At 36.7% G+C, this 25,165-nt stretch overlaps 1 protein-coding gene across 1 annotated transcript in view; it reads left to right on the forward strand.

The window, feature by feature from the left end:
• The first annotated feature begins 21,865 nt into the window (after positions 1-21,865).
• The window catches only part of HSD17B12 (hydroxysteroid 17-beta dehydrogenase 12), a 184,648-nt gene continuing 181,348 nt past the window's right edge, over positions 21,866-25,165 (forward strand). Inside the window, exons 1-2 of the mRNA XM_084632583.1 lie at positions 21,866-21,882; positions 22,211-22,276. The gene's annotated coding sequence lies outside the window, so the exon portion shown is untranslated. The remainder of the gene's footprint in view (positions 21,883-22,210; positions 22,277-25,165) is intronic.

Below are 25,165 nucleotides of genomic sequence, written 5' to 3' on the forward strand. Positions count from 1 at the left end.
GTTGTTTTTTTAAGTTGAAGAATTTCTACTAATTCAAAAGGGTTTTACTCCGAATTAATATTTTTTCATCTACAACCTAATAGAAAATTTGAACCAAACAGTACAAGACCTGTCTGTCAATGAAGCTATAATAGGAGATATCTTGATGGTCATAAATCCTGCTCTCAGTTACACTGATGTAAATCCTAAGTAACCTCATTCACTTAAGTAAGTTCACTGATGTGCCTGGGTGAACAATTTGTCCATTTGGTCTTTCTAACCCCCCTCAAATTACAATGAAGACAAGCTGTTCCCAGCCTCAATCTCTTGGCTGTTAGAAGAACTTGAAAATTCACTTACAAGCCTATAGAACTTTCTTTTGAGCTAAAGTAGCATTACTGAGTTTACCTCTATCAGCAGAGGAAGAATTTTGTGTTCCTTTTTGAATTTAGATCTATCATCTGAAGTTTAGTTTGCAAAGTAACCAATATGTACTACAAAATCCATGGGGCCAGATCATGTCATCAGTTTAAGAAGTAGTCTTCATTGATATCAAGAGATTCCTGCTTAAGAATTGACTGTATGAAATAGCCTGAGTTAAACAACAACAAAATGTTTAAAGGGACACTGACCAACATAGGCCTCAAATTTAGATTTTATGTTTTTAATGAATATTAATAGAAATGTTTTCATGATTTTTAATAGTTTCAGTATTTCCACATTGTGTCGAAAACTCAAGCACTACAACCTTGTGTTCCCTAATAGCTGAAAACTGGCAAGTGAAACTAACCAGAAGCTGACCAGTCTAGTTTCACAGTTCAAAGTGAGCAAAATGCAAAAACAAACACCCAGCATGTCTGGTGAAAAGCAAATATACTGTTCAAAAGTATTTCCTTTTTAACAATCCAAGGTACAATACATAATACAGATAAGGAGGATTGTTAATTTTTTTTTACTTTAGCTTGTATTCTTTCAAAAAACCCACAACTATTAAATCTGTTCAAAATACTAGGGATTTTGTTTTGCCATAGGATAGAGAACTGTATATCAGATGGGCAGGCAGGCTTATCTGTATGTATAGGTGGACTAAAATACAGGGAGAGGAGGTCTTCACCAACGTAACTATGATGAAAAAGGGCCCAATAGTGCATCTCCCAATAGAGATGTGGGAGGAGCCTTTCACTCATTGAAATCAATCAGGCTCTGCACGGGTGCAGGGGGCCAGGCACTTACATCATATCGCAAGACTGGGGCCACTGAAGCTCACGTGACTTCTCTTTACAAAAGAACCACCAGTAATTCACCACCTAAGTTTCCTTTTATTCACGAGTGTCAGGATGGAATCTATAAAGCAAACAATTTGCAAAACAGTCTTTAATGATAAACAAACCAACCCTGCATTTCCAAAGATTGTGATGCTAGGGGAAATACACTAATCAATGCATTGCTATATGTACATTAGAATGTTTGCTATTTTCAGAGAAAAATTAAAATTGAAAACTACAAACAGAAATATTGAAAATAAAGTTTAAGACACAGATATTTGAAGTGTGGTAATAGCCAGAAAAGGTACTGTAAAAACAACTGCTGGAATCCATAGTTAATCTCCATCAGAGTGAAATTCACCCTTGTGCAGAGAGTTGGCCAAAAACCTTTGCACCATCCACCGGGCCTGAAGCAATGCATAGTTCTTGTGTGTTGGCCCTCTGCATAGAGATGAATTTCACTCTCGGTAATGCCTCCTTCAACTTTCCTTAGTTTTACAAGTCAGAAGATGACTTTTCAAACACTTATGCCATCCCATGCTCAAATTCAAGATCTGAAAACCAAGCTTAGTCTTTCTGCTGCTTATAATATCGGAGATAATACAGAGTCTCTGTGCTCAGAACTTAAGATGATGCTGTTGATGTTGTGCAAGGCAAAGTAGAAATGAGCTCTTGCTCTCGTCTCTCTCTCTCTGGTGTAATAGGTGTAAATACTGTGAGCCAAATTCTGTGCTGGAGTAAATGAGAAAAACACCATTGAACTCAATAATCCATACCCATTTACACCAGCTGGAGGATTTGGTCAGAGTTTGACAGTAAAATAAGGAGATCTTTGCTCTTAAAATGCTTAATTTTCCCCCTTGTGATCAGTACAATATAGCATACAACAAAAACATACAACACATAGGGCTCAGCTATATTGCATAAGAAGGAGCCACACAGTCACTTTTCTGAACAGAACTGCACTTCAATGTAAAACTACACAAATATGAAGTTAAACAATATTTAGACCCCAATCTTCTGTGCAGGGAACTGCGACTGATTTCAGTGGGAGAGCCATGTGGCCATCACTTACATGATCAGGTCCAGAGAGGACATATGAAAAGCCATGCTTTGGTGTTTTTTAGCTGCTCAGTATCCATTGAATGTAATGTGAATAGTTCACCTGCCCTAAAACTAATAATCACAACAGGCATTGGGTGATTTCATTTTTCACAGTGCTGTACAAATATTAACTAGCTCATCCTTACACTATCCCTGTAGTGCAGGCAGGTAACTGTTACTATACACATTTTACAATCGGGGGCATTGAGGCACAGAGGATGTGATTTGCCCAAATCTGCCCAGTGAGTGAATAAGGGCAGAGCTAGGATTAAAAAACCCCAAAAAACCTCTGACTCCTTCTCCCTCCTGTTCTCATCAGTGGGCTACATACAGGCTTTGGTTAAGTTATGGACTTATGAAAGGGGACTTGGGAATAAGAAGGCATTTGGTAAAAATGATTATTTAACACTTTATGTCCAGGAACTTTTAAAGATGAGAATAATTCATCTGGGTAAGTAGTGAGACATTTTGCTCGACCATGAAAATTAGCAATATGGGGTAAAATTAGCAACTCTGTAGATCGTCACCCCGGTAAAGCCGGACTCTTTTAAAACAGGATTTATTGGGCTTGTAGATAATAACAGCAACTTCCCATGTACAGAAACCCATTTCTAATTTAAATAACTGTCTCCATTAATGATTAATGGACTGCAGAATTTGAGCTTGACAAAAATTTGCTTTGTTAGCAGTTACAGGAACATTAAAAAATCACTTGAAAACACTACCTTTTATTTATTAGTAATGCACTTTTTAGTTCTATAAGTTAAAAATAGTAAAACCTATTAAATAAATTTTAAATAAGTTTCAGATTCTGTTTAAAGAAAAAGATCCTTCTATATGTGGGCTGAAATCTTGTTGGCCACATTTCATAGAATTGTCATAGATTCCAAGGCCAGACAGAAAAGGAGTACTTGTGGCACCTTAGAGACTAGCCAATTTATTTGAGCATAAGCTTTCGTGAGCTTTGGTTAGTCTCTAAGGTGCTACAAGTACTCCTTTTCTTTTTGCGAATACAGACTAACACAGCTGTTACTCTGAAACAAGGCCAGACAGGATCATTGTGATCATCTAGTCTGACTTCCTGTGTAGAACTTCCCCAAAATAATTCTTAGAACAGTATTTTTCAACCTTTTTTCATTTGCAGACCCCTAAAAAATTTTGTATGGAGATGTGGATGCCTTTGGAAATCTTAGAAATAGTCTGAGTACCTCCAGGGCTCCACGAACCACAGATTGAAAACCATTGTCTTAAGAGCATAGGTTTTAGAAAAACCTCCAATCTTGATTTCAAAATTGTCAGTAATGGAGAATCCACAACAACGCTTGGTAAATTGTTCCAATGGTTAATTACTCTAAGTCTCACTGTTAAAAATGTACCCCTTATTTCCTGTCTGAATTTGTCTAACTTCAGCTTCCAGCCATTGGATCGTGTTATACCTTTCTCTGTTAGATTCAAGAGCCTATTATTAAATATTTGTTTCCCATGGAGGTACTTACAGTCTGTAATCAAGTCACCCCTTAACCTTCTCTCTATTAAGCTAAATAGATTGAGCTCTTTGAGTCAATCACTGGCATGTTTCTAATCCTTGAAGCATTCTCATGGCTCTTCTCTGAACTCTCAATATTTTACAATGTCATTATTGAATTGTGGACACCAGAACTGGACACAGCATTCCAGCAACAGTTGCACTAATGCCAAATACAGAAGGAAAATGACCTCTCTACACCTGCTTGAGATTCCCCTGTTTATGTACCCAAGATTTCAGTCTGGAGTGACTGTTTATGGTTTGAAGTAGTGTGATTCCGAGTGGAAATAGTAGCAGTCCCTTATCTGTTGCAATAGTATCACATGACACAAGGTGTAGCCTCCCAGTGCTGAACACCTTGCGCTCACGCACAGCTGACTTAGATTCGAGGGTGCTCAGCATCTCACAGGATCAGGCACGTAACTAGTACTTTTACTTCAAATGATGCTGGTGTAGCCTCTCCATAACAAAAAAACCTAATTAACCCTTCCCTGCCCAGTGCATCCCAAAATTCACAAATTGATTTTAGCAATTTGAAGAATTAGGAGAGAAGAGTTGGCTTTTTCTTTTATTATTCCCCACCTTGGTTTACCCCCTTTTGTGGAAAGGCAGGGGAGTTTTCCTTCATTTTGTTAGTTTCCTCAAATTAGATATGATTTTATTTCTATGGGAATCTCTTCTGCTAGCCCAAATCTCCAGCATAAAACATTTAAAACCAAGTTTAATATTTTTCCTATAGTTTAACAGCATTTAAGACAGAGACTGGAAAATTGTCAACAAAACTGACACCATGTATCTGTATCCAGCTTCTAGCTTAGTACAACTACATATTAGTAACTATGTACCAAAAGAGTGCCTGATCCTGCAAACCCATGGAACTCCCGTTAACATCACTGTTCCTGGCAATTGCATCACTATCCCCCTCTATGTGGAGAGCTTGCAGGATTGGGCCCAAAATTCTCAGCCCTGCCCCTTTTTTAGTGGCCTAGACCCCAGCCCAGCCTGGAGCTCTGCACGGGCAAACCCCTTACAGGTTTGGGACCACAATATGTTCTGGTCCTTTTCTGCCCCGTATTTCCCAATCAGCAGTAGTCAGGGCTACTTTATATGATACTATAGTTGCCTTTCAAATAGAGAAGGTATATACATCTTCTGTGCTATATAATATTTTCCCCAAGGTCTTTTGTCATATTAAAATAATTTATTTATATATCAAAACTAAGTTGGCTTTCTGCTTTTTACTGCAAGAAGTAAAGTATTTATTAACGGCTATTCTAACTACAAACCCATGGTCACCAATGTAGGGCTTATTCATATGAGTAATCTCAAGGAAGTCAATGGAAATACTTGCATGAATAAGGACTATTTGTAGGAGTACAGGTTTTCAGGATTGGGCCCCATAAGAACTGTCAGTGGATAAAGCCTGCAGCGTTTCTTCTCATGATACCTGTGTTTTAAAGGCAACAAATCAAAAGCACGTTAAAAATCAAAATGCAGTTTTCAAATTGCAGTACTCATCAAACAATATTTAGCTATTGTTAGGCAATCCAAATGGGTTTTTTAAAAATATATAGGGCAGTCATATTTTTTTCTTGAAAGTTTGTGATCTTGCATAATCAGTTCTATAAAACTGAAAGGAGTCATAAGGAAAAGCAGCATGGATCTTCATCTAAATAAATTGCACAAAGTTGTCTTTTTAAAAGGGTACGTATCAGTGATTAGCAATCAGAAAATGATACTTTGCAGATCTAACTCTGAAAGCAGCTTTATCTTCCAGGTGAGAGAGAACCAGAGTTAGCCAGAAGATTAAGGAAAGGTAATGAGATATATGTTCTGAGACAGTTTGACAACATATAATACAGTGTAAAAATTATTTGCATGTAACCGTAAAAAACACATTTTAGACATTAAGTAGAATTTCATATGGGCCCTATCTTGTGATAAGTTAAGTACTGCACAATATGATGCTAAATTATGTAAGTATGGCCCACTCAGATATCCCATGTAGATATAGAAACAGAGATTTGAGAAACATGTTTAGAACAGAATTGGGTTTTTTTTGTTTGTTTTTGTATGTTCTTGTAAACAGAGGGAAAAATCATAGATGTGATGTTATTTCCAATAGCCAAAGTCTTGCCTTAAAATGTTCTCCCTGTGCTAGGCTTTTCTCTTAGTCCTAATAAAAAAAGGATTCAATCAGTGCATACTTTTGAAAGGTAGGCATGCCCAACTTTTAATAAAATGATAAGATAAAACACATGAAACAAGTGAATTTTAAATTCCTGGGGCCCAATCCTGCTTCCATTGAAACTCCCTTTGATTTCAGTGGGAACTGGATTGGGCTCCTGGGTTTTATTTGCTTTACTAACTGTCCATATTTTGCTAAAGAATAAATCTTCACCATTTCTTTAAAATAAAGGTGACAAAAATAGCAGATTAAAATTTAAGCAAAGGAGTAGCAAATACTGTAAAAAGATAATTTGGTGAAATGAATTCCGTTTTATTTGTCTACTGTTTCTCAGTGGTTGCAGGATTTAAATGTTTTACATTTTTTATTTAGCAGTTGTAGCATTTGAAACCAAAAAACCTTTTTGAATAAATTCAGAAATATATTTTGGCAACTAGAACAAAGATGATCTATCTTCTGAATTTAAAACTTAGTTACTTAAGTGTTGATGTTTTAATGTTTTCTGTAGAAAAGAAAGCAGAGAGAAATTTGGATCAAGAAAGAACTTCTTTTAATAAAATGTAGGAATCTGATTTTTCAGACATAATGTATATTTCCTTATTTGTATTTATGAGTTTGAACTTGTACTTTAGTAAGCGAGCACACTGTTTTAAAATAATAGGCAGAGGCAGCCTTCAAGGAGGGATAATTGGTAGGATTAAAGCTTACAATCTGTATAAAGACAAAACATTTTGACCAGGGCAAACAGACAATTAACAGAAGTCAGTTTGTGGTTCATTCCCATCCTATGGAGTTCTTTAATTTAGAGTAATGTGTATATATTAATGACTGAGGGATTAGAGGTTTTCCTACTTAATATTTTTATATACAAACTTTGTAATGATCCTTCTCTTTTGTCAAAATTGTTATTGACATTTCTAATGCAAAGCAAAATTAGCAATACATTTGATCATAATTCACAAATACTTTCTTCTGAAGCAAAATTTTACTTTGATATTACTAAATATTCTTTTTCTAAAAAAGTTAATTTTTTTACTTTAGATATTTTAGAAAATATTTTTTTGAAAGTTTGCAGACTCTCTGAGCTCAAGCTTTTGCTACAATTGGCACGTGACCCATGTGCAAACCAGATATTTTCCCATAATAACTAACAAAAAAACTTCAGTTTGCATTGTTGTGTTGTAGTACTTTAGAAAAAAAGATGTTAAGCAGTTTGTATGGACACTGAGATTTTTAAAAAAACATCTATTTTAATTACTTTTAAAATATTTTAAAAAAACAAATTGGCTTTAAAAAAGTTAATATATCATTTTAAAATATTGCATGTGTAGCTTACTTATAACTCTTTGAACAATAAAGCAGTTCTCTTTGCATATAGTTCATATACCATTAAACTGACTGAGAATATAAGGTTACTTCAAACTTGCTTGTAAGTTTAACGCAGACTCATTTAGCAAAGCAATAAACCAAATAAGTGTTTTTATTTGGAATAAACATTATCCAAAACATTGGAAGTAATTAAATATCTTTAATGGTCACATATTGATCATGTGTTCAGGAACTATATTTTCTGTATATTTTAGTTTCCTCTGAGTACTTTCATGTATAGGCCATAGAATATTAACTAGTGCATCCCTGTTCTGTTCTGAAATATGTAATGCATAAGAAATAGTGATTTTGTTTTGACGTAGAAGGAAATTATTGACAGCAGGAGGTAGACAACTATTTTGCACAGGTAACTTTGTATGGTTGGAGTTTTTAAGCATTTGCAGTAAGGAAAGGGGATTTAAAATAATAAAAAGATAACGTGCCTGAATCAAAATATTTTCAAATGTATACAGTGAAACCTTTGTGTGTGTGAGTGTGTGTGCGTGCGTGCATGTGTGGTGGGAAGGGAGGAGAGGGGAGAACAGCTTCCTCAATTTTGAATTTATTCTTGACTCTTAGATTAGAATTAGATTCAGTACCAGCAAGAGTATTGGTGGTACTGTTGCTGACACAAAACTAACTTTTGAAAGAATATTGATCAGTTACTTAAATGTAGTGGAGGATGCATTGTAGATTATATTATTTTATTTAATTAAATAAATCTAAATACTTACTGGGCGTGGGGTGGGGAAGTGTGCATATATCAAAAGAAAATATTAGGAGGAATAAACACAAGAAAAGCTACTTTTGCAAGGAAAATAATTTAACTATTCATAACTTTTAAAGCTATGTCTATATGCTTATGCCCACCTTAGTGATACTATAATCAGTATAATCCAGTTTGGCTTTACTGGGCACAAGGGTAGGAAGTTACCTGAAGCATGAGCTGATGGATGGTATGGAAAGAATCTGTACAATGTAGTGGCAGTACATAAAGATAGATGTCAGGAACAAAACTTCAATTTCTTTTGTTATAATGTCCAACTGTAACAACAACATACACTGGAATTTGTTAAATTTATAAACTGCAATTTAATACTGTACTTGCTACATCTTGAATTGAATGTCTCACAGAATAAGACCAGCGTACATAGAAACCAGAACTCACGTGTTCATAACATGACTTATTCTTTAATTACTTATGAATAGTTTTTGGGATGATGAATATATCCTTCAGTTTCATTTTCTTTAAATGTTTTTTTCAAAATTGTGCATGGTTTTTGAGTTATTTAAATAAATGCAAAGACTCTAGAGGGGCCATCCATGATGCTAATTTGTGTTTAATGCTACAATAAAGTTTTCAGGGGGTTGATATTTCAGATTGAAATGAGGCAAATGGTGAAGATGAAACTTACTTCAATAAATTTAGGTTTCAGAGTAGCAGCCGTGTTAGTCTGTATCCGCTAAAAGAACAGGAGTACTTGTGGCACCTTAGAGACTAACAAATTTATTATTAATTTAAAAATTCCTAATTATAAAGAATTTCCTGGAAATTATTAGTTCTATAAAGTATGATTATAAATCTAAGACTTTGCATGAAGTTCTGCTATAAGACTTAATAAATGAGAGACCAAATCCTGCAGTCAAAATTCATATTGATGATAATGGGATATTAGATGAAGTACAGATAGGACTGGGATCAAAATATCCAGTTACATCTATACATGTGGTTTAAATTTTGTTTTTCTTCTATTGTTGTCAAGGGTTTCTATTCTGTTTTCCTATAGTAACTTCTCTCTGGTTTCCAATATTAATATGTATCTAGCAAAAAAACCCAGCTGTTTTTTCTGTGCTTTCTGAAAACTGTATCCTTCAGATGAGAATTTATCTTTTTACCTAAGATTAACTTCACACTTTTATTCCCCCTGCCTCCCCCCGGTATTTGGGAGATGGGGGAAAACAGGTCTCAGTTAGTGTTTTTCCACATCCCCATCAAATCTTCCCTTCCCATGAAAAAAGATTTAAGGGGTAATATTAAAATTCTGCTAGTACTATACATTTTAACCTAAAACACGTCAATAATTAAATCCCTATCATTGAAAAACCTCCCATTAAATTGGATTCAGGGTTTATCAAAGGTTTTTTCCACCAGTAGTTTTGGTTGAAAATTAACTCTGTCTTTCACTGATCACTGCATTGTAGCCATGTGCCCATGTATCCAAATGCTGCTACAGTGGCCAGGTCTCATCTTTTTAAGATTTAAAGCAGGCATTCAAATTAATTTTCATCGCTGTTCCATTATTATAATACGGTAAATCATGACATAGGTACATATGAAAAGTGAGGTGGGACTGCATGTGCAAGGGCATCTAGTGAGAATGGAAAGGGAAGCTTCACAGTCCATAATGCAGAGAACAATGTGTTTAGATTAGTTAGTTCAAAGTCCTTTTGTAAACTGCAGTGTTGATGATTTTGAGTCTCAACTCATAAAATTCTCTCTCCATAGACATGGAATGTATGTACAGCCTTGTCTGTAATAACCCAGCCAAATGATGTTCTGTGATGATTAGGCCCATATGGAACCACTGATTGGTTATACAGCATAGTTTTAAAATGGAGTTTGGATTAGAGGCATCGATGAAGTGGGATATGGTGTATATGCTCTAATTCTAGAGAGGGACTTGAGACAAATCCCCAGAATTGATCTGTCCTGAACATAATGGGTTCAAAATCCACAAATTCTTGCCTAATCTTCAGGGTGTTCTGATGAGGCCATTTATAAAGATAGGTTAAAGATGCAAGCTCTGACGTAAGGTTTGGGTTGGGCCTATCTCTGTTAAAGTCACATGAATACATTCTAGTGCACAGTATGGTCAGTTTCTAACTGATTCCCAGCAGGATGTTTGAATTACTGTAAGAAGTGGTTTTTTACCCACGAATGCGTGTGCCCAAATAAATCGGTTAGTCTTTAAGGTGCCACCGGACTCCTTGTTTTTGTGTATACTACAGTACAGGGAGAGGTCTATTTATAAGTTCTCTGAATGTACAGTTTGATTATATTGCCTGTGGTATGTGAATAGAGCTATAGCTTTAGGTAGATAGATCTATTCTTACCCACACCCCCCACCCTATTCCACATAAACTAGAGAGTCACACACTTTGTTGCTTCTGTAGACTGAGTTCATGCACACACCAGGGGCTCCTTGCATCCCTCCATTCTCCCTAGAAGCTCCCTGTGTGCCACCCTCCAGCCCTTTACTTCAGGAACTCCTTGTAATCTCTCCCAACACCCTCCTTAATGCCGTGGGTTCTGTGCCCCCCTCCCACTTCCCCATACTTTAAACTGTATTGAGAGGATGGGCACAGCTGAGATGGGGGTATGGTGTTAATGGTTGCCATCAATCTGTTCTTCGATTTATAGACCATTACAGACCTGTTTGAAGCTTCTGGGTTGCTTACCAGACTCTAGGGGCTTTGAGTCCCACCCGATTTCCCCCTTCTGTTTTTTTAAATTTCACCAAAATCAATAAGGTTCTGCCTGTTGATGCCTACAGTGTCCACCGACATTTTGGAATTTATCAGATATGGCATTCAAAAATTATTACATAACAGATAGTGAGACAAACCGAGAAATCCCATTGAGTTGAATGTAAGGCCTCACAAACTCAGCCAACAATAAGGTAGTGAGGACAATATTGCTGTGCATCCCGGCATAATTTAAGGAGGGCAGTATGTAGCCCCAACTTGGAATGTGAAATATAAAACCTCCCTTTGTGTTGCTCTGTGCACATTAAAGATATTTATACTGTGCTTATTTATGTAATAAAAATTATTGAGCTGATCTGGAATTCTTCATGGTGAATGCGGAGAAACCACTTCCACATGGTTTGACCTTCTGTGATAGGTAGCAGTGTTCCTTTCTGAACTATGGAGGACAAAAGCAGTTATAACGCTAACAGTGGGAGGAAGACAGACACAGTACAAAATGTGTTGCCTTTAACTGACACACTGAAGATGGCCATGCCAATTTTCATTGTGTTGCAGTGAGATAAATGTGTAGGCCCATAACTACCACTTGCAGCTGATGCAGATAAAGTTCATCAGTGGGGTGGCACCAGAAGTCAGGGCCAAATTTTCTTCTCAGATGCACTAGTGGCTCCCATTTACTTCAGTGAGAGCTACACATAGGCAGTTAACCTATTACACAATTATGGGGGAAAGTCCTATGGAATCTGATGAAGAATGATAACCTTTCTATGGAATTTTTTAATTAGCACATAGAATTCTATAGCAGAGATCCAATCTCTATTAAATTGTTTAGGATGGCTTAAAAATTATATATAAAAACCCTGAGTCACACTGGGCATTTCTATGGAAATGGAGCATTTCATTTTATCATTTTATCATCAACAGATTCTATTGTATTCTGTCCCATTCTGCTTAAGTTCTAATGCCATGCATATCACTGTGCTCTCTAAAGGCCCATCAGTGATGACAAGATAAGAGTGCTTGTAGTGGTTGGGAATGGTAAGACTTTACTGGCCAGGAAAGAGGCTGTGTTGTTTGAGTATGGACCGCCTCTCTCCCAATATGGCTGAGTTTAACTGAAGCACTTCTGTTAACAATCCATAAATATGCCCACTCTTGAGGACCAAATACAACGTGTTTTCAGTGTGCTACTCGCAGATATAGAAACAACTTGTTTTGATGCTCCACCATAGTCCAACGGTACTGACCTTCAGGCTGGTACAAGACATATCTTTATGGTCAAGTATTTTTTGACTAGGTACCAGTGCTGGGATATTTACTATGCTCGTTTGTCGTGGTAAGGGAAGGGGGATGCTTTGTGTTGTCTGTTGTGGGCAGTTTAAATTAATGTGTGAGTTTAATTTATGCTATTCTCCCAGATGCCACAGTGAAGGGCAAATAAAAATAAGAAATAATTAAATTAAATTTCTCTCCGGTTCATCTGTTGAAGAATGGCATATTAGCTCCCCTGAAATGCAGAGGATCAGTAGAACTTTTTATGGCTGCCAGAAGACAGCTACATTAAGAAGTTAGATTTTTTTTCTGGTAGTTGTAACTAACCTCCATTTGAACATGGGACTTATAATCATGGGCGAAGCTGGAGGCTATATGAAAGTAGTCTAAATAGAGGAAGGAAGGAGGGCTATTGGACATATCATCTTCTTATCTGAAGAGGTCAGTCACTCAAGAAGGTAGAGAGGAATTGGGCAAGCTCATCAAATGACCCCTTACAAGCAAAAATAAATGTCATGATATATTTTGAGATGATGGGAGCCTGCATGATTGTAAGACATACTGAACATATCTTCCAGATAAGATGAGCTTAGAACAACTCCTTCCTGTTCTCCCATTGAAGAGTTGATGCTTTTGGACTATGAATTTTAGTTGTGGAAATTAATGGTTATATGCACGGGAGGCCTAATCATTAAATGGGGCTCTGATAATTGATCAAGTCAACCATAGCAGCTGTCACTTAGGCAATAAGTTGACCTTTTTTCTTGTCTGATGTGGTGGCATAGATCAACTACCCAGGTGACTTAGTCATTTGGTTCTTCTACAATAACCAGGAAGTACCTGAGGTATTCCGTTCTTTTTAAGGCATTGAATGGTTTGTGGATTTAAAATTACTGCCAGGTGATGAATTAGCTAGTAACATGATATTTTTAGAATAGGGTGAAACCCATTTCTAGTGAACTTGGACGTAGTGAAACTCTGCGCTAGTGAAGTTGTGAAAGTCCTACATAATTTCATGGCAATGTAATGACAATTCTGGTTATATGCAGTGTTGGTGTAGCCGTGTTGGTCCCAGAATATTAGGGAGACAAAGTGGAAGAGGAAATATATTTTATTGGACCAACTTCTGTTAGTGAGAGAGACACGCTTTTGAGCTACACAGAGTTCTTCTGGGAAACTAACTCCCAGAACTGAAGAACTCTGTGTAAGCTCGAAAGCTTGTCTTTCTCACCAACAGTTCTGGTTATAGTCACTTCCCATTTAGAGTGAAACTGTTCTGGGAGGGGAAATTTTAAAAAGACTTCAGTGTGAAAGAAGCCTCCATGCCAGTGTGTTTACTTTAAAGAAATAGTGTTATAATGTCTGAACAAACATTTTATTTTTACAAGGAAAACTGTCTTAGCTACCTGCCCAAGAGATTAATGTATCTTGGTAGAGGCTTGTCTTTCAGTAAAGGTTGAACAAGATTGTACTGGAAATCTTAGGGGCTATTTTACAGTGGTTGCTTGCATTAGGGGCTGACCTACTGGAGGAGAATCTTAGGCACTAGTGCAGGTATGTATTCGGTATGTTGTGTGTCAACTGCACATGTCTCAGTTCCTGTGCCTATAATATATCTCAGAATAGGCAGTAGGGTAGGATGTTGGCACTGAGTTTCAAGAGATAGTGGAGACCCCCATAGTGATTTGAGTTGCTCCCTCCCCTTACACATGAGCAAGCAGCCTATATTTATAATCTCCCACTGTTGTGCTTGCCATTATTTATTAAATGCATTTGGCCATTGGTCTAGGGATGTGATCCTTGCTTAAGGATCAAACATGAAGTTGGGCATCAACAAACCCAGATTGTATTCCCTATTACACCACACACTAGCTGTTTGACTTCTCCACATCCCTGTGCCCCAGTTACCCTACCTGTATAATGGGAATAGTATTATTGTTATTTATCTCTTTATTATACAGCACCAGAAATGTGCACGACACGTTACAAAACAAATAAGTCAGTAGTACTATTCTTGACGAGGAAGGGCTGGAGGGCCAGCCTCAAGTGTGCTAACCTTTCACAGTGTTGGAGCAGTGGCTATGAGATCGTTTCAGAACATTTGCGACCTTGTGGAGACATTATCAGCTCCATGTTCCAAAGTCCTCATGAGGCCTCTGATATAGCAATGCAAGCCAGCTTAAAAGTGTTCTCTTCTACTTACTTTTAGGAGTTTGTAGAAATATAAAATATGTTTAAAAGTGGGAAGGTCTTGTTTCATAACCCCTTCTACCACCCCCCACATACGACATTTAGAATGGATTAGTCCATTGATGAGAGTTGTTAGGAAGCCTCTATTTTTAGTATGTGAAGGTAAGGAATGTTCATCAATCTTAAAATGATCAAATTACTTAATTTAATATAAACATTTATATTATATATTTATATAAAAAGAGCCAGCTGGTAACAACACAGGATAGAATGTGCCAGATAGAAAATTAATGTCTGGTAGTACTGTAAAAGTTGCAGTTAGAAGCAGATCTAAGATATTAAATGCTTTGTTTTAAGCAACCATTTTAGTATCCTCATGCATTTTCCTGTAATCATTTCCCTGTCTGTTAAAGACTCAAAGTTAGGTGATTAATAATTGCTGGTTTTCTGAGTGGTTGTTTAAGACAAGTTTTATTGTGTATACAGAAACTTAACAAAATTCAGGGATTCTGCTGCCAACTGTAAACACAATGGAACTTTCTTATAACAAAGTCTTCTTTACAGAACAACATCACAGTGAGTGAAATTCACCACTAGATGTGCAAGGTGCGGAGGGCCAGCATAAGGACTAGGCACCATTTAAGTTCCACTTTTACACAGGTTTGAGGATTTAAGGAGGACTTATATGATGGATATACCTTTGAACAGAGCCTCTGCAAAAGCTGAATTTCATTGTATAAGAGGCATGTGAGTATACTCCGAATTGCAATGTGCATGTTGTAATGTGAAATAATTTGGTACTTTGATTATGCTTCATTAGAAACCCTTTCACTTGATCCCAGTTCATTATAACTGTGTTCCATTGCAAGGCAGATTTACCAAGTTAGCATGGGTCAATTTACATGCTTAAAGTTAGGCACATGCTTACGTACTTTGCTGAATTATGACCTAAAAATGCACAAAATATCTGACTGGGGAGTTGGGGGAGGAGGCAGAAAAAAAAAAAAGCAATCTGGGGAAGCTGTTCGTCTCTAGATGTGTGAGGTGATAATAAAAGCCAATAGAGTGTTGTACCTGTGTCTGCTATAATACAAATAGAGTGAGTGTCTGTGAGCTGGTGGGGAGGGGGGTGTTCAAAATGTAATTCTCCATTTTCATACATCTTTAATATTAGGAAATGTAAATAATATAATAAATAAACCAAGATTCAGATCCTCCCACAGGGGGTGCATACTGAAGCTTTTATGAGCATTAGATGTGCAAATAGGACGATAATTAACATAACTGGCTAATGACAGCCTCTGAATATGCTTGTGGGACATTGGCCTTGTCAAAAGGAAGCATGAATAGGTTTATGCTGTATGGTACCTATAAGAACCTGAATCTTTTCCATTAACTCTCAGTGTGGTACAGCAACCCCTGTACCTACACAGATATAAATTGCATAGCCTACGTAGCTGAGGGAAGATTTTCACTGGATTTTCATATATATGCATATGTGTGTTTACCAATGTGTTTTGGGGGCCTACACCATAAACAGGTAAAAAGGGAAGAACAACCAGCAAAAAGGAAAGAAAGATATATTTTGAAAATATAAATAAAAAACAATGTTTTTTCTGCATTTAATAATCTCAGTTTCTGAAAAAATTGAGGTTGATCCTGAAGAGTTGAGGATTACGTATATGATTTGGGAGATGTAGGTTAACAACATCCTGGTGAAAGACAATAATGTTTCTATATCTGTTCGACAGTCACATGTAGCATGTGGCTGGCACAAGCACAAGAATTAGCTCTTCATAGTTGGTAGAAGTGAGATGTAATGTTTTCCCCCATCACAAACCATAGGGGATAGACTTGCTCTAATTTCACACGGGCAATGTCAGGGAGGCATTTATCGGTTAAAAGTGCATGAAAAGGGAAATATAAAAGGAAAATAAGTTCAGCTGAGCATTAAGTTTTATGAGCAGGTGGTTAGTTTGCATGTGGAATTATTTTGCTGAATATAATAGATGTAGAGACCTGATGCTGCTGCCAGTGAAGTTTATGGCACAATTCCTATTGACTTCTATGGGCAAAGGAGCAGGCCAGAGGTTGAAGTATATGTGAAAGCCAGAACATCACTTTCCAGGGATGCAGTCGATTACTTTTAGCCCCCAAAGTTATGTTTTCCTAATGTCCTATATTATGGATGGAAATGTTTTTCCAATGTTTTGTTCACATTTAAATGGAATTGGCTCATTTTAATATTGAAATATTCCCCTGCAGTATTGTTGAACCCCCAAAATAAAAACTTTATGGCCAGTGCAAAAAAGTGAAACTGAATAGCAGCTAAAGCAAAACCAAACAGGCTACTTTCACACTCCCAGATGTTTAAAATGCTAACCAAGTAAATCTTAAGCAGGTAACGGTGAAAAGAAAATCTGATTTTGTAAATCCTCTTTGCTTTAAGTAATTTAAAAAGTGCAATTAGTGACCCCGGTAACATATTCCTCCCCTCCCCGTCTTCCCAACAATAGTAGTTTGTCCTTAAAACATTAGGTTAAATAATGAACAGCATATTGTTTGTGATGTTAATATTACATATTAATATGTTAATAAACATATTTTCTTATGCTCTTAAGACATCTCTTGATGTCACCCCCTTTTCCCTTTCCTGCCTTGCACCACAAGCTCCCCAGCCATTCAAATCAGAACCATGGTAAGAGAAAGTACTAGATCAGGAAAGGATTTACCTTGTGCCAGAAGGATATGGGTTCTTATAATCAACAGGTAGCTAGAGAAGAAAAATATTTACCTTGACAATAACATGTGAAGTAGGTGGTAGAGGGCATTTTAGCTGTCAAATCCAGAAAGGAGAGATACTGTAGCAAATGGTGGAGAGACACTCAATTCTTCCTGTTTGGCCTAATAGGATCAAGAGGAGACATATATATACAAAAAAATGGTCAAATATCAAATGCGGAGGGGGAAACGGTGTGTGTGGCAGGGGAGAAAATGGTTTAGGTTTGCTAACATTTGTTCCAAATGTTTCCTTAGTTCGCATTGGCCAATACCTATGAAATAAAGCATATCAGTCTTTCAGGATCCTTGAAGTATGGGAAAGGAAAATGTAAATGAAAAGACAGTCACCCACATAGGCTGAGAGATAATAAAACATTGAAAGATGGAAGAAGTGATTTAAAAAAAATTAAGTCTAGCTGTAAATCTTACATCCTATGTTTATTTGATTTTAAATTGTGACTTATTTAGGTTTGTAAAATGATATCCTGAAATTGGGTCATTTGAGAACCTTAGTGCACTGTAGATTGCATACACACTGGCTTAAATACTTTTCCTTTCCTGTTTGTTTTAAAATGTTGAATGCTAAATAAATAAATAAAAATAAAGCATGAAAATAGTGCATAACTGGTGATTTTAGTTGCGAACTTCCTTGCTGGCGAGAGAGGTACGCAAACGTCTCAAAGCTATAGGCTGGGACAAATTGTACATCGTAATATATGAATGGAAATCACAGAAAAACAGAGAAAGGAAAGGGGATAATACACTACCTGTCTGGGAAGTTGTTCAAGGGTTAGAACAGGGAAAGGAAAGGTTGCAGTGGAAGGAAATATCCCACACCTCCCTCTCTACAAAGAAATCACTAGTTGCCAATATTATTTTGAAATTCATTTAAAATAAATAGAAATTTTCTTTTTTAAGATAAAGAGATGGCGTGATGTGTGAAGTTAATGATGCAGATGAAGTGTTGCATGCAGAAATGTACAGGCCTCCACATATGCCTAAACAGGTTCAGGAGTTGTGGAACTTCTCTTGCACAGGTATGGAGATAATATTTAAAATTTGCATCAGACTTATCAGAACCATTCTTTCACGGCCTTAATTAAAATGTAATCATGGCTTTAAAAATGCTTTTCAGGACAAGAGATATGTGGCCTCACGAAGGCCAGATAACTTGAATGAATTTTATTGACTATCCCAAAAGGGGCTGGACACCCATTAATTTCATCCTGTTCTCTCTTATTTTGTAGGGAATGTGGAAAAGCTCCTGTTCTGGACATAATGAAGACCAGTCAAGGGAGGTGAGCACCAGTTCTCCTGTAAGGTACTGCTTGTTACTGATATGTTTTTACATGGAGAGAAAATAGCATTTCTTTGTGGGTTAAATAATACCTGACCCTACGGCCTTTCTGATTTTGCAGTTTACTGGTGACATTTCATAGAAATCCAAATATTTGTGTGTGTGTGGGGGGGTGGGGGGTGGGGGGATGTTAAAATGCTGCAAAGCAGACAAATTAATATGAAGTACTTCAGACGTCTGATCAGTTACACAAAAGCAGCAAGGAAGGTAGCATCGTACTGGATTTCCCTGTAAAAGCATGTGAATAATATATGGTTATAGGAAGATGGCTTAATACTTTAAAACTGTGTGTGTTCAAGCCCAGAACACATTGGAATACAAAATAAATTCCTGGTGAAAGATGCATTCTTCTTTTGTGGTTAGGTTAGAAAAAAGATTAAAAAATTAGTTCTTCCCAAATCTCTGTAATTTTCCGATATTGACAAATACATTTGATGTGCTAAACATTTTAAAATAGTCTGTTTAGGTAAACTGGAAGGAAAGATCTTTGTCTTAAAAACAGCCCAGTTAATTAAAATTAACCAGGAGTTTGTGAGTAACATAAAGCGCTAGACCGGATGATTTTGTGTAAAATGCGGTTCCTTGAGGCCAAATTTATCAATAAGAAATCCTCTTTATCAGGGAGGACTCTATATTCATGAACTGTTTTCTGGTTTTGATAATCATATCATATAACATTAATATCAGGGAGAGGAGTTGTGTTAATATGTTAGACGTTCTATTGTATTACAGTAGTTCACTTGATCTTTCTATTTTGGACAATTTATTCCACTCTGATAATGTAGACACATGCATAAAGTACATTTCATTTACCAAAATTGGGAATTTGTTGCATTAAAAAAAAAGATTTAAAATTTTAGAAATCTATAAAATCCATCATGTTATTCTGAAGCCTTTTAAAAGGCAAAATCCAAACAAAACTATCATCACTTGTAAAATATACAATATCTGAAAGCAGTAGAAATTGTTCTTACGAGAGTTTTGAAACAAATAATCCATTGAGATAGATAGTTAGGGTTTTGCAGCATTTTTTCTTCCCCCAGCCTCCCTCTCTCTCTGCAAGGGAAAAAGAAAGGATGCAGCTTATGTAAAATAAATAAATAAATACAGTTGCGATGAAATGGTATGCTCGGCCTCTGATAAAATTGGTTTTCTTATCAATATTTAGGGTTTAAAACGTAGGTACTGTAAAACAGTTAATATTTCAAAGTTTGTGGGGAGACAAATGTTTTAATATCTTTCTTCATACCTGAAGAATCCCTTTCAGGAGTCCATTTTCCCTGTTTGCAGAACACATTTTTATTAGATCTATGTATTTGGGTTAAGACTTACTTAAAATTACTTAATTAGGTTATACTGAAATTCTAAGTGATTTTAAAAGAGGGATTATGGTAATATGACAAAACATAACACTATTTTAATTGAAATCCTTAAATAAAGCCCTTTTAACATGCCAATTTTTAAAACCTATAAATTTGGGAGGTTAAAAGAGTACAAAATATAAAAAGGCCACCCTAATTATGGAACATATAATCCCATACCAGTGAGCAGGGATTTTGTAGGTACGTCTGGAATATGGGAGAAGGTCATTTACACTTCCAATTTGTTTTTGAGCCTTTCTTGTTGCGTGTTATCCTTCTCATTACTTTAATGTGTATATGTAAAATGCTTATAAAATGCTTACGGTCATGTAAAAGACAGAAGATGTGCAAAAAGAGGTAACAGTGTAGCTACGCAAAGATAGCTATTAATTGATTGTGTTTTCCATAAAAAATCTGAAAAATATACCAAACTAAAAATTGCTATAGTGAGGAATAAATTCTAAATAATTGTATTTATGCCATTTGGAATGGCGTGGATGTGAATTGTCTTTAAAAACATAAAGCGTATGTCTGGAAAAGGGTATCATGGAGAAATGCTTTTCCTGTTGTGTTTTCCTTGGTTAAAGCTGTTCGCTGATTTAGGTTTGAAAGAAGATGTTTGAAATTAAACTTTTTAGGAGAGTACATGTGTGTTTATCATTGACGGATTTTTTTAAAAAAAGAAAAGAAAACATCCATATGCTTCTTTCATCTGTATTGTTTATGGTTTAAAATAAATAATAAATTTGTAGTGATTTGTTTTTGAAAGTGAAGTTTTTGTATGAAAAAATCTGGCAGTCAGTATGTTTTACCTGGGATTTTAATTTTGGAGAAATAGCAGACTGCTTTTAGATATTTGCATTTGTTTCAGAGATTGGAGCATAAACCAGATTTCTGTGTAGTCTGTCAGGCAGTTACACGTCTGAGCATGTTACAGTTTGTAGCACTACAAATTAGAACCATTTGACTTGCATTTGCTGTACAATGTTCTTTTTAAAATTATTTCAAATAAACCATATTTATAGAAAGTTAACAGGGATTTTTTAAAATCTGATTTTAATTAAAATCCAGGAATTCTTGTTGTAAGGATCTATTTCATGAATTAACATTTCCATCCCCCCCCCCATTAGTTATTTTATTAACCGGTTCTAGTCTTGTGGTTTATTTTTCAATTTTCAATAGATGATTCGTATACACATAGTTTGTTGCTCATTTTAAAACAGAAGGAGCTGAACAACTGCTACAAGTGTTAGTGATACGTATCTTGAATGCATATATGTGATATATAGAGAGAGAGAGGCAGAGAAAAAGACAGAGAGAAACATGACAGTATGACAGAGTTTCCCATCAGTTTCATTGCGGAAAAATACAGTATCTTTTACTAGTTTTGTCACAAAAGGCTTTTTGGGTTATAAGGATATTTTTCTGTTAATGTATCTATTAGAATTTGTCTTTTGAAATGTAGAAAAATGCATGTAGGTAGGAGGAGATCTTTCATCTGCTTTTTCTAAGTTACAGAGAAAAGGTAAAATAAATAATAATAATAATAGTGACCAGCAACTCTGTACTGCAGAAATGTAGAAATCTGCAAGAAAATTAGCTAGTTAGAAAAAGACTAAACTTGAATGTGCAATTCATAATAAACATTTGATGACTGCATTTGCAGATCTGTTATTGTTCTGAAGAATCTTAAAATAGCCTTTTCCACTAAAATGATCAAGGAGTCCTGTTATGTGTATGTGTTGGAGTGGAGAAAGCTAACATAATGTCTGTTGTTATTGTACCATATGTTAGCTGCTGGCTATACATTGTGGTAGAGGAGGAAAGTATACAAGTACTCCTTTTCTTAGTGTAGCTTTGGTGGCACAAAGTTGTCTGAGTGTAACAAAAGGGTTAACAGTGGAGTTGAGCGTGTGCAGTATGGGAGTTGTAGGCAGTAAGAATGCTGGGAGCTGTCGTAAAACTCTCCTTTGCTTCTTCCTGTAATGGCCGATTGTAGGGAGGTAATGGGGTTTTTTCTCTCTGGCAAAAGCCTCATTTCCCCTCTTTGAATGCAGTAAACAGCACAAATGTGGGATCCTTTGTGCCAATTAGACGTGAACAAGGAAAGGATGCAATTGATCAAGTCACAGTGGAAATTCTGAACAAGGGAAAAGAGCTTTTTAGATCTCTCTCGCTCTCCTGTGTTGCTGCAAATGTCATCATCCGGCCGGTTGTTGCCTTGCTGACAAAATGCTGCCTGCCTGTCATGCGGCTGTTAAAATCTCTGCTGACTGGGGATCTCTCTTGCTGTTTGTTATGGTTTTTTATTTTATTTTCTCTCTCTCCTAGGCAGACCCTCGGCATTGCTGCAGCAGGCCTGGTACAGTATTCCTGGCTTGCTTTACGTGCACTCAGGTCAGTTGTGTTTTTGCTTTGGCTTTTGCCACGTTTGTTAGGAGGATTCGGTTAGGTTAGCTGCACTGTGGTGCTCACCTGCTTTCTGTGTCAATGGAACTGTTTGCTTTTCTGCTGTATCTGTTGGTGAAGTGATTGACTGTTCCTGCTCTCTAGGGAGGCTTCCTTTTCTCTGTTATGTCTGCCTGTGGTCGGGGAGGGCGAAAACACTGGTGCTGTTCACAACCCTTCTTTGTTACTTTTACCTTGCTAATAAATACCTTTGTAGCAATAATGCTTTTTTTATTTTATTTTTTTTAACCTGTGTGCCATGTGTCCTTGTCAACAGGCGCCATTCAAACGTCAGCTCCACAAAAGTGGGCGCTGCCGATGGTAACAAGAGTGAGGTTTATATTCAAAACAGTAAGCCACTGTTTGTAGGAAAATATGGGCCTTCGTCTGGCCTCGGGTGTTTAAGGGTAATGGAGAATGTGGGGCTTGGTCTGGGCAATGGCCCTGGGGATTTGGGATAATAGTGAATAGCAGGTTTGGCCTGAACAGTGGCCCCAGAGGCACTAGGGCAATAGAGAATGTGGAGCTGGTTCCAGGCAGCAGCCCCAGGAACTTCAGGGGTTTGTTTGATATTCACTGGGTATAATCCTAATGAGTTCACTGCGTATTCCTACATTAGTGCCCATCAATCCATTGTCTCTCATGCACTTCCCAGTGCACTTATGTCTCCCCTGTACGTATCACTGGACAGTCCTTTGACACTGCTTACTCACACAGCTTTCTGGCACTGCTTCCCTGTGCGTCACTGTACACATGTCCACTTTTTTGTAGGCTCTTTGTCAAAATGAAAACACAAACCCGAAGAAATCAATCAGATTATTGGATCTAATGCTTGCAACTCACAGGAGGATTGTTGTACTATAGATAAGAGTTATAGAAAGTATTTTTAGTGTGGAGAGGAGAAATTGGGACTATAGTGTGGAAAATATGTGAAGGGAGAAACTGTATTTAGAGAACATGACGCTGTTGCAGCAACTCTGGGACTTTATTTTTGACTATGAGGCATTTCCCCTGAGGGGAAAAAAGAGTGGAAAATATGCAAATATTACACATTCATTTAATTTATGTTAGTTATCAGCCCAAACTGCAAAGGTCAGATATAGATATGAACTTCCCCCATTTTCCAAGGTGATTGGAACCGGTCATCTGATCTGGATCCATGTCCACTATATACAAAGGAAGGAAGAAAGTTGTTGTGTATAATACATTAGTATGCAGTGGACTTTAAGTATCGTTTTCTTACATTTTAAGAGTCTGATCCTGCCAGGTAATGAGCACCCTTAACTGTAACTGACTGCAATGAGAGCTGACAGTACTCAGCACCTCACAGGATTTGGACAGTATTGTGTCATTTTAGGTATTTTTTTTTCTTTTTATATATGGTTCACATGCATCCATGAATTGCAAGAGAAAACATAATGTGTTCGTTTGTTCAATCTGTTAACTGCCTAGGAAAAATTCGATTCTCAAGATAAAACTGAAAAGAGAAATATTTTATAATATGTTGACTTTCTATTGCAAATTAGTTCTGGGCTGGGAGACTGTGAGCTCTCTTGGGACTACAAGCATTCTCACATTTGTAACACATAAAAAGACAATAACCATCAGTTGAAGTACAATCCCTAAATTATACAGGCATGAATCTAATAGGAAGTGAAAAGATAACAAGGAAACCCATTTTTTAAACAGGAAAGAGGAGTTATCATGTAGGAGGAAAGGTCTCAGTTTACATGGAAAAGGAATTGTTGGATGCCCAAAAAAGAAGAGACAAGAATCTAAACACCTACTCTACCTAACGCAGGTAATGGAGACCTGGATACATGTGCTGTTTCTACACTTGAGTTAAACTACTGAAGAAGACTTTAGAAATGGAATCAATAAGTTCAAAAGTATGACAAGAATTGCACAGCATCAGAGAGAAGGAAAATGCTTGAACAATATTCAGACATATCAACTATCACCCTTAATATGAAATGCTAATAGGAACCACTGTTGGTCAGTTCTACAATCTGGAAATTAGTGCTTCTGGATTTCAGTTCCTGATTAATTCAGTAGCTCTCAGAATGTACTGGGCACTCAACAGAACTACTAGAACACATCCTCTGCCCCAGGGAGATTATAATCTAATTTTGGACATGTGACAAAGAATGGGAGTAGCAAGCAATGGGGATTGCTATGTGGAGGAGGGCAATAGGAAAGAAAATAGTTAAAATACTATACTATACTATACTAAAATACTATACTATGTAGGTTTGTTATGGGCACATCTTGAGATTCTTCTATTACAGTATTTTTATTTTTCTCTCTCATTACTTGAATTTCTTCTCTCTTTGTGGGCCTCACCAGAAGAGGAATAGTTAAATAATATTTATTATCTATTGATCATCACCATCATTGGCATGCTCTGCACTGTGCTGACAGGGTGGGAAAGATGCTCCCAGCTCCAAGGAGTTTATATATTAAAGTGGACGCACAATACAGTTTGGATACCTTGTGCACTAGCTGATCCATGAAAAGTCCACTCACACTGTGATGACTTTCTTTCCTGTATGGGTTATTGTTGGAAGACTTCATGGAAGAAGTGTTTAAGGAGGAATATAAATGAAAAGATGCATTTAGTGCAAAGTCATTTAGTGCCAGAACTGTTGTGTCCTTTAAGGAGATGTACAACCAGCTCACTTAGGATGTTACTGAGGACTTGTTTGTTTGTTCTGTTGCTGTTTTTTAGATGGCTTGGACAGAGATGTCAGTTAGGGGAAGATGTATTAAAAAGGGGGTGCTCTATATCCTAGTAAAGAGGAAGCGATAGAAGTCGATAAATTACAGGTAGGAACTGAA

Source organism: Lepidochelys olivacea (genome assembly GCF_965140295.1).
Source record: "Lepidochelys olivacea isolate rLepOli2 genome assembly, chromosome: 6".
NCBI classification, from domain to species: domain Eukaryota; kingdom Metazoa; phylum Chordata; order Testudines; family Cheloniidae; genus Lepidochelys; species Lepidochelys olivacea.